Raw genomic sequence first — 11,364 nt, forward strand, 5'->3', positions numbered from 1 at the left:
TGTCTGTGCTAGCTAAAAGTGATAGAACATCTAATAAATTGCGCTCTATCAATATATGGATGTACTCTTCTTCCCAATACAAAAACTTGCATCCATTCTACTCCCTCTGTTGCAAAATACATGCCTTCTATTTGTCAAAATATATATGTATCTAGACATATCTTAGTATATATGTACATCCATTTTTGGACAAATGGAAGTCAAATATTTTGGAACGGAGGGAGTACACAATAAAAATTTTAAGTTAGCACAACTAGTCTAATCCGAGAGCAGAACCAAAGATTTGGTCGGGTTCTTCCTCCTTTTGCCGACACGTGGGACATCCAACATCCAGGTCGTGTCATGAAAGAAAATAGAGTGGTAGTTGAAGCCACGAGATGTGCATCTTGGGTTAAACTGTAAATAGAATCTTACTACTCTTGAGTAACTCCAAAAGCGGCCACCAAAGATATTTATTGGTTATTCTTCATCACCAGCACATCGAGGTGAAAGATGTGCAGGTTCAGTGGGTCCTCTTGCGTTTTCACTGACATGTGGGGCCACATGTGCGCAAACAGTCGATGGGCTCCGCGCGTCCGCTGGCTGGCTGAGAAGAGAGATAGAGGAGGGTTGAGCACTGCAGGAAATTTGTTCTACGTACCTTGATATAGGCTCGATATAGTGGGGTGGCATGGGCCATAACTAGCATCCACGTCTAGCAGTACGGCACACGTCACCCACACAAGTCCCATCCGACACCAATTTTCTTGGAGTCCATGCAATAGCCATCTCTTCTCCCTCCTGTTTTCTCAGCCATCGTGCGGTGGGCGGGGTAGGGGTTTGCCGATAGTCCGTTTGCTCAACTATGGTCCCACTTGTAAGTGAAAATGCAACACCGCACGCATTCCCGCTTGAGCGGCGTGCTGGACCAACTGTGTGGGGGGTGCGACGCGAACACGGCAGGCTTTTCCTTTTGAACTCATAACTTGTAAAATTTGGTTCTGCTCAATGGTGCGACCGATAGATAGAAAATAACGATTTTGCCTAGAGTAATGAGAAGTTTGGTTCTGGCGCCGTTCATGCATGGAGTACGTACGAAAATTATGAAGTTGATGCGAAAGGTAAGATAAGTACTGTAGTATCATATACTACTACATGGATTTGACGGAAAGATAAAAATACATACAGATCCATCAACGTTCAACGACATCCTCACGCCCTAGTGCGCCGGGTCACCAACCGACATGTGAGGAGCAGCCGTGCTGGCGGCGAGCTGAACGTGCTTCTGAACAGTGCCGTCCAAGGTTGCCCTACGCTCCAAGAAGGCCAGCGTCCTATCGTCCTCCTCTTGCATGTAATAGTCCTTGTGGATGATTTGCGCGTAGACGTGGGTGATTATGTCGATGGTGTCTTGCTGCGCCACGCGCTGCGCGGCGAGCGTGACCTCGAGGTGGACATTTTCCGGCGCGACTACGGGCAGTCGGAGGGACACCAGTGCGTCGAAGAGGTTGTTACCATAGTGGCCGTTGAGGGTGGCGGGCATCGCAGAGCCTGGGCGCGTCGGCTGGAGGCTTACATCAAAGTCGTCCACAAGCTTCTTAACGATGGTGAACTTGTTGAGGAAACCGATGAGGACCTCGTCGAACAAGGAGACGAAGCTGTCGTCCAAGCAGCCCCTCGCCCTGGCGGCCTCAAGCAATACTACCTGGAGACGTTCCTCGGTGCCGGGCCGCAGGCCGGCGTCGTGGACCATCTGGCATAGCCGGCTGATGCTCGCACTCATCGCCTCCATGGGTCTAGCGTAGCTTCTAGTCAACTGATCTTGCGATTCGAGTGATCACTCAGCCCTTGGTTAGCGTGCGTAGGTGCGTAGGATTTCGTACTACTCCTCGGCCCTCTACTGCACCTGCCTTTGGCTGTATGATAGGTGGGCCAGCCACCCCCTGGGGCCACGTGTCATTCACCCAAAGGCAGTTGCCGTAAGTCAATGAAGTTGCGCCCCCCTCCGTGTCGGTGCAGTATAGTCATCTCACCGGACCTCTAGTTGGGGCCAAACGAGAGAAGTTTGATGTTTACTGGTTTATTGGTCCCCTTTGCATTTTGCGCCAAGTTTTGACCATTGATTTAACTAAAAAAATGTTAATGCATGTAAACAAAAATATTGTGTAAGTCACCTTACGAAAACCAAATAATCCCAAAATACTTAGGCACAGTGCATTAACTCCCTCCTTGTTTATTATTTCGTGACATATCAACCAATGAGAGATGTGGGCCGTGCATGCTTTCCATGACTTGAGACTACCAAACATGACATGCAGTGTTTAGTTCATTGCATGTAATCCTATTAGTACTCTAGTTAGGAGTAGCAAAAAAACATTAAGTTCTCTCGCCGATAGGAATAAAACACCATGTATTTATTTACAAAGGGAGTAGTACATTTTTGGTGACATGCATTACTAGATATTGCTAGTAAATACTAAAATCCAGATGGACGTGGTAGTACTCCTAAATCCGGAGGTGGTGCTACTAGTACTAGTAGTAGTACTACCAATGTAGTAGTAGGAGTACTAGCACTGTACTACCCGTTGGTCAAATTATTACGTGCTGCTCCTCACAGTGAAGTGACAAGACCCTGCGCCGGAGATGACACCGGAGTATAGGCGCCGTGTTCGGCATACCATAGTCAGCCTCACCATCTGCAATCACTATCATCATGGCTGTAGAGCTAGACTTCTTACAACTAGCCCTGTTCGACATAATTTCCCGTGTGTAGATGCCCGTGCATTGCACGAAACACAAAGATTGGGGGTGGACGGCTCCGGCAGCGGCCATCACACCAGATTTTCCCACGGCCTTCTACTCCTAGATGTGGTGGGGAGGAGATGAGGCTGATTGTGAGAGATAAGGAGTTGTTTGTAAATAGGGAACAAGTGCAGGCATCTTTTTGCAAAAATGGAGAAGCTTGGTTTGTATGCGTCAGATCTAGATCCGACGGCTATTGGTGAAAGATGGGAGGCACAACATCGTCACCAACTCGGGACCTATTTGATTCACAAGATTTTGAAAACGCGGGAATAGGAAACGACAATATTACAAGTTTCAAAATGATATTACAAATGTTAGGAGTAATGCTGCACCTACGAAGAGGGAATTACTAGGAAGTTTACGTAAGAACTTTCGTTACTTTAGGTGGATGCAGCATTATCGTACAAACTAAAATCCACCGCCCTGACAAGTCACTAATGGGCAAATAAGTTTTCGAGTCTCTGGCCACTTGATGTTTCAAAAACAAATTCAGCTTCTGCGGAGAAATGAGCTCCACTGTGTACCCGCGCGGGTGTGGCTGGGCACGAAGAGTGAGTACATGCACGGTGCACCTATTCTCTTCTTGTATACGTACACCACCTACGTGGGGTTGTGTGAGAGATATACAAACCTAGAGAGATATAGTGTGTGGGTTCTTGAGCGTCTTTTTGTGGGGGGGCAATCAAAAAAAGTAACATATGCAATGTGTGTGAAATAGAGTCCTGGATATAACATATATAGAGAGGGGGCAATCCACGAGAAGAGAGTGGAGGTATCATCGGCTTGAGGTGTCCATAGAATCGAAGAGAGGGATGATGTGTGTGTGTGTGTGCGTGCGATCGATAAAGAGTGCCATCGAATTTTTGTGTGCCCACGTAAAAGATATAGAGTGGCTGACCTACTAGAACGTGAGATGGGACATGTGTAGTTTGTCTCTGTGGCATGGATACCTACCTGCAGCGCTTGACTATCGGTGTGTGGTGGGGGAAGAGGGAGGCCAAATTAACTATAGAGGTACAATGGCTGGTATATGTGTGGAGGAGGAGAGAGGCCTACCTCATGTATTAAGGAGATCGATCTGCCTCATGTATTAAGGGAGATCGATCGGCATCCATGCATATGTGCAGGAGATGAATAAGGTTGGGAGAGAGACAGAGCTAGAGTGTTGGAGGGGGTGGTAGTGGAGTTGCTTCTAACAAATGGTGGGATAGGCTTGCTAGACAAACGGAGGGCACGCCCTCAATATCAATAAGAGAGGAGATGGCTGCTTGTTGTCTGTGCACGTGCATGTGAGAGACGGGTCAGGAGGCATGCACGAATGATGAGGGGGGACGATGTGACTGTGGTAAGCAGACGTAACTACATAGGAATACCAATCGCCCTTTGTAAGAGAAAGGAGAGACATAACTTCTGAGGTATGTCAATCGATGGGGGGGTAGTTAAAGTCGATCTAGGTATATGTTGGGAGATTGATCGGTATACATGCATGTGTGTGTTAGAACAAATGAGGCACGAGGAGAAGGTTAGAGAGAGAGGGATGCATGTAGGAGGTGGTACAAGAGGCATACTATATCGAGGGGGAGGAGTGTGCGAGTATGAGAACGATGAAAAGAGTAGTGGGAGTGAGGCATGGACGGTGACAAGAGAAGAGGGGAAGCTTGTGTTTGTGCTACGCACACCTGGCTAGAGAGGCATATCGATTGATGTGTGCCGTAAAGAAGGAGCTGGGGGCCTACACACACCGTGGGTGAACGACCTAAAGTGAAAAGACGAATTTGCGCGATGGAGCTAGAGAATGCTGAGGGAGGGTGGGAGGGATGCGGGCGTGTGCATGCACAAGAGAAAGTTAGTGCTAGCTACAAAGATAAGAGGGTTGTGTGGGTGTAAAGACAAATAGAGATCATATATACTTCATTATAAAAAGTGAATTTGGATATTTGAAGAATTTATGATAGTGTTTCAAACCGACGGATGTGTGAATATATATAACGGTGATACACATGGTGTGGTTATGAACATGGTATACTACATTTAATATATTTTATCTCTACTCTTATAAAAAACAGAGTTGTTGATGATGGTGTGCTTGCCATCATGCATTATAGGCCGTCTGATTTATATCTGGTGGATAGCAAGTAAACTATGATGGTTGAAGTTGGCAATAATCATGATTGTAGATTCTTATTGAAATAGAGAAACGAATTCAAATTTAGTTCGAATTGCAGTGGTAGTATAGACATTTGGAATGCACTAAAATGTTGGTATGAGTAGGTTACATGCATTATACGGAAAGAAAAAAAATTTAATCAGACACAACATGGATTCATACTCCCTCCTTCCATCTATATAGGGCGTCATGAGATTTTTAAGACCGCCTTTGACTATTGACAAGATTAATAGTACATGACATGCACAATGTGAAAATTATATCATTGAAAGAACCTTTCATAGACGAATTTAACGGTGTGCTTTGTGTAAGTTGCATGTCATATATCATTGCTCTAATATTTGGTAAAAGTTAGCATCGAAAAATGCATTAGGCCCTATATAGATGGAAGGAGGGAGTAGCTTTGAATAGCATTTGTATAGTAAAATGGGGCAAGACTCTCTCTTTGTGTGGTGTGAATAGTTTTATTTTTTCCATTTTCTTCTTGGTTGAGGGAAGTGCGAATTGATTTGGTACGTACAAGTACAATATTAATACACGTTAGGCTTGTCCCTAAAATTCAACCCGTGTCTTGTTATATCCCGAAAATTCAGATATCATGCTCCCAAAACTGGCGCCTTCACAACCCGCGCCCTGCTATCCCGAAATTACAACGCGCGCGAAAACTCCCTCCAGCTGCCAAATCCCGACACACGAAATCCCCCTTCTAACCCTGAGCCGAAAGGGCCGCTAGTTCAAATCGGTGGGGCGTACTTTTGTAACACACCCTACATTTTGGACAAGCGCGTTCCTAAGTCATGCTTCACCCCCTCCCATCACCCCCTTTTCGCCATTCGAAATCCCAGGCCGCCGTAACCTCTCCGCTCCAGCCACGAAACCCCACCCTCCTCCGTCCGCCACGTCACCGCTGCCCAGCCGGAGCCTCTTCCCCGACGACGTCGTCCACCGCAACAGCTCGACGTCCCTTGTCCACCTCCCCGGATGAGGATCCGTTGTCCATCTCGTCGTCCCGCTGGTTCAGCCGCCCCGTCCTCCACCTCCCAGGAGCTGCTCCGACGATCGCCTCATCTATCGCGACTGCTCCATCCCCACAGCGCGGACTTAACCTTCTCCACCGGAACCGCAGCATCCTCACCGACTCCTCGGACGAAGCCGAGGCCTACTCGGCGCCACCAAAGAGGTTGTACACTCATCGCATCGCACCTTCTCCATAACTCGACCTCCCGGTGCCGACGGTGCTCCATCCCGCACCCCCATGGAGCGGCTACCTTGAAGTCGGCGCTGCGGGCGACATCTCCACAGCGGCTCTCCCCCAGTGCGAGGCCCCTTCGGCAGAGGCGTCCATACCAGTCGGATCTACTGCTGCTGCTGCTCCGGCTCTCGCTCGATCGCTCGCTCGCCCAGCTGCTGCTGCTGATCTCCCCCTCGCTCGTGCTGCTGCTCTGCTCCGATTAAGCCACACTTTAGTCAACTAAATTGACTTTTGGGTCAGTTGATTTTCAGGGGTTGGGGGGGCTCGCCGGAGTTAAGGAAGAACCACCCGCAGCGGGGACGGGGGCTCGCCGAAGAGGTACCCCACTATCTATCTTAGGGTTCAGGGAGGGGGCAGGGGGGGCTAGAGGGCTGGCCGGGGCGGCGGTGGCGAGTTGTTTCGGGGCGGCGAGGCGGCGCTGGGGCCGGTGGTTCGGCCGGTGGTGGCTGGCGGCTCAGGGGGGGTGCAGGTTGAAGATGAACTGCAGGCCCTCCCTAAACTACATGTCAAGTGCCTCTCTGCTACCATTGCGTTCAGTTTCGAAGTAGCATTCAGATTCCATAGTAAATTTCAGTTTCGACAGTTAAGTTCAGAGTCAACAGTTTTTACCTCATCTGTTGTAGTCAGGTGGTTTTTGGTGATGTTAATTTTACATCCATTTTACATCATCTATTGGAGATGCTATTCGAATCCCACTTGATATTGACGATGTCTGTCTTGTGCTGCTTCAGCCTTGACGTCTTACGGCTCATCGGAGCTGCTCGAATGATAGAACGATCCATCACAATAGAGCAGTGCCCTTGACACCGTCTACAGATTCCTCAGATCTTCCTCCACACCTCCGACAACCACCTCTGCCTCAACTGCTTCAGCGACCAACCCAATGATGCTGAGGTCAACACGGCTATGGCAAAGAGGTTGTACACTTGTTGCATCACTTATTACTATACATTCACGTCGATCCATTAGGGCTATTTTGGTTCAACGGAAAAACATCGATCCACTGGTTGTTACCATCAATCTAAATTTCTGCATGCTCTCCTTACATAATCTCACCATATTTTTTCGTATGCATGTCAGATATTGTACACAGTCATGCTGAACATGTAGAGAAAAAGAGAAGACTTTTGCGCGGCAATACAATGTCATGCAGACATCGCTCCATGGTGGGTTCAATGGCAAACCCTCCCCACCCCTATCCAGATTGTAATCCAGAGGAAGATATCTGTTCTGAGGCGGATTCGGACGCCGCTGACCACTCCTATTTACCCCCCAAGGTGTTTGCTCTACCTTGGCATGATGATGTTAGTCATATCATGCATATGTTGCCTTGCAGTGCCTACTTTTGACATCATATATGTCATCTGCTTAGTTTAACCATGTTCTGTAAAGCCACTTGTTTAGTTTCTGTATCATATATGGGAATTATGCAATCTCATGTCTTTTAGCCAGCCATAATATATGTGAAATGTGCAATGCCATCCTGTTTAACCAGGCATCATATATTTGAATGATATCTTGTCCATCCTTTTCTTCATTACATTTCCATTTGTTGACAATGTTTGTACATTAAACTACTCTTCCTGTGAATCAGCCATTTGGGTGGGAGATGGAAAATCTGGAGTGAAAACAAGGCCTTTAGAGCAGACAGTGCTACCTGTCGAAGCAGATCTCTTGTTGGGTCCCGATAGCTCGTCAGAGATGGATTCAGAGACAGATGACCAGTCCTATTCCACCACTGAGGTGTATGCTCTAACTTGGCATGGTTATACTGCTCATATCATGCATACGGTATCTTGCATTGCATAGTTTAGACATCATATACACAATATTCAACACCATGTTCTTAGTTCAGACATCATATCGAATGCCCTCTATTTAGCATATAAATCACATATGTGAATTAAATGATGCGATCATGATTACTTAGATAACATGTAGGTGAATTATGTCATGCGATCCTGTTTAGTTATTCATCATATCTTTGAATTAGGTTATGCTATGATATCTAGTTTAGATAGACATTATATATTTGAAATTATGTCATGCTATCCGTTTTAGTTAAACAATAAACATGTCAACTATTTCATGCCCTCTTTTTTCCACACTATCTATTGCATCTATCTCACATACAATGTCTGTACATTCAACTATGTTTCCTGTTTATGAGCCATTTGAATTGGAGCAGGTGATGCCAGTATCTAGCGGACTAAAAACACGGTCTTCAAATAAAATAGTGCTACCTCTTGGTGGAGATAGCACCCCGGTTGTACACGCATAAGAACCAGCCCTACCACACATAACCCAAACTCTCGCAGATTGTACCCCTACTACGATGGACAGAGAACCAGCTTCACCCAATCTAACCCCAACCCCAGCCGATAGTAACCCAGTTCCTGTTGACATAGCACCATCTCCACCACAGAGCTCCCAAACAAGAGCAGTTAGTAAGGTAGCTCCAGAGCCCAAAGGGACAGTACTATCACGGCGAACCCCAACTCCACCAGTTAGTACGCCTATTCCTGTGGAGGAAGCACAACTAGCTAGTTGTAGTTTAGCATCTATCGCACTTGATGTTGTTAAATCGTATGTGCGTATCTTCCCATCTTGGAAATATTATACTGAAGATGAAGGAAAATGCTAGTTGCAAGTGTTTGTCCAGGAGTTATGTGTAAGTAATGTTATTCATGGCAATTACTTTGCTTCGTCCCATACATCCTACCTCCATGACGGTTATAATACAGCAAATTTTCCCATTTTTCTCTATAGAGGAGGACCGATTTGGGAACTCAGGATGAGGTAACCTGTGCTAATACCTCTGCTATCTTCAAGAATGCTTGGTGGCAGTATCGGAATTACCTGAAGAAAACATACTTCATCGGCGAAGAAACTCATCAAATTCCCTTACATTCTCCTGAGACACATTTACTGGACGATGACTGGGAACGCCTTGTTCTATACTGGTCCCGAACCAAGAATGTGGTAAGGTCTATGATCTCATTTTCTATTTTGAAGTATTATATTCTTGCGTCTTACTATACTCTGTTCATGTAGAACAAGTGCCTAAACCTGAAGAACAATTGTTATAATTTAAGATTACATTGCTACCATAGGACATAGATATATGTTTGTTTGATTCTTTTATTATGTACTAGTACATGGCAATAGAAGACTTGGTAGTTTAATCCTATCCACCTTACTAATGAACTGGTTCAACGAAATGAGTTTCATATACTAGTACATGCTAAACTTGTTATGTGTCTGCTTGTTTCTTCTTTTAGAATGCTGACAAAATATTGGGGAAGAGTGCCTTATTAAGCAACGGTAAAGGAAGTAATATAGATAAGGTTCAGGATAGTGACACATCCTGTCTTGGTTTAGTGTTGGAGTTACTGGCCAGTACCGTTTGCACAAGCCATTCAAACTCACTGTCTGAATCAGTTCGGTTTCTTGAGTCTCAACTACAAGCTGAAAGACATCGATCAGCTGTGCTGCGACAAGAAGCGGAAGGACTACGGAAGTCCCTAGAGCATTCAGATGCATACTTTCTGGTGCAACAGCAAGCATTGGAGGATTTTAGCGCCAAACAGGACAAAGCTAATCAGCTTGCTAAGCTTATTGCCAGCATGGTGGATACCCAGGATAACGTTTCTTGAGCTCTTCTGAAGTTGTTTCAATTATGCTCTTGTTTTGCTGCCACATTTATTTGCACTGGTGGCCAATTTTGACGGCCAGTGTATATGATATGCTGCTTTGTTCCCTATATTTGCACTGGTGGCGAACTTTGATGCCCAGTGGATGTAATATGTGTAATAGCCGTGATAGCCTAGCGTTAGTTGCTTGCTTATTTATTTCCTTGTTGTCTTTTTTATTTGTTTGCTTGTAGTCATTGCAGTTCTTTTTCCGTGGCTAACTAGTGGCTGCAATAACCTATTTTTTAAAACTAGGCCACAATAACCATGGGCTAATATTTACTGTAGTGACACTGGGCCTCCTACGGGCCATAGAAACGGTGGGCTTTCTACGAGCCGTAGAAACAATGGGCCTTCTACGGGCCATATCATCAATGGGCCTTATACGGGCCGTATGATCAATTAGCCAAACATGGGCCAATAACAGGCCGCATTATGGCCATAAACGGGCTAGAGTTGGAATCGTCCGTTCATGGGCCGACCGTAACAGGCCATCGTTAATAGGCCGTATTTGATGATGCTATGAAAATGGCCCAACGTATTAACGGACCACAAACGGGCCGACTGTAACCACGAGCTGAATTTGGCCCACAAGAAGAAAATGACAGTAACGGGCCATAAGTAAACGAATGCTGGAAATGAGCCCAAGAATAAATGGGCTCTGAGAAGGCCGAAAGATAACATGGGCTGGAAACGGCCCACCGGAATAGCAGGCCGTTAATGGGTATAAAGTGATACACTGTTTATTATGGGCCAGTTTCACCACGAGCCGTTAATGGGTGTAAAGTGATACACCGTTCATTACAGGCCAGTTTCACCACGGGTCGTTAATAGGCCAAGAGTTACTTAGGGCCTCATATGGGCCGAAAGACATCCTGGGCCATACATGGTCCATAAGTGAAAACGGGCTGGAATCATATTGGATGGCCCAGATGACGCTACTGGGCCTAATTCGGATAGGGCGTAACGGGCCTTGGGTTAGCGGGCTGTAAATGGGCTATATGCCAATAGGCCATTAACAAGCTTTCCATGGGCTGGCCCGCCACCTTTTGACCAAGTCAAACGGGCCGGCCTTTTCACAGGAATGGGCCTCTGTTGAGCCGTGCCACATGTCGATGTATCATAGGCGCCTATCTGACCCACTCACGAGCTGACACGTGTTTCGTCCGGCCAATAAGAATTTTACACGTGGAAATTTCCCACTGGTCGGGGCTGTTAACGGGTTATCAGATCCAAAACCCGACCCGATAGCTTAACGGCGTTCCGCTATGGTGGATGCCACGTGTCGGTCACCCTTGAGGAAAGGACTTCTGTGACGCTTCCATGATGATAATTTTGGTAATGTCATGGAACACTTCTACGACAGCACAGGTATGACTATCTTGATTCTGTCATAAATTTGTCATGGATGTACATGCATGACAAAAACGCGACCTACTGTGACAAAGACGTATCATCACAGAAGTGTA

This window comes from Triticum dicoccoides, chromosome 5A, assembly GCF_002162155.2.
Source record: "Triticum dicoccoides isolate Atlit2015 ecotype Zavitan chromosome 5A, WEW_v2.0, whole genome shotgun sequence".
Lineage (NCBI taxonomy): Eukaryota > Viridiplantae > Streptophyta > Magnoliopsida > Poales > Poaceae > Triticum > Triticum dicoccoides.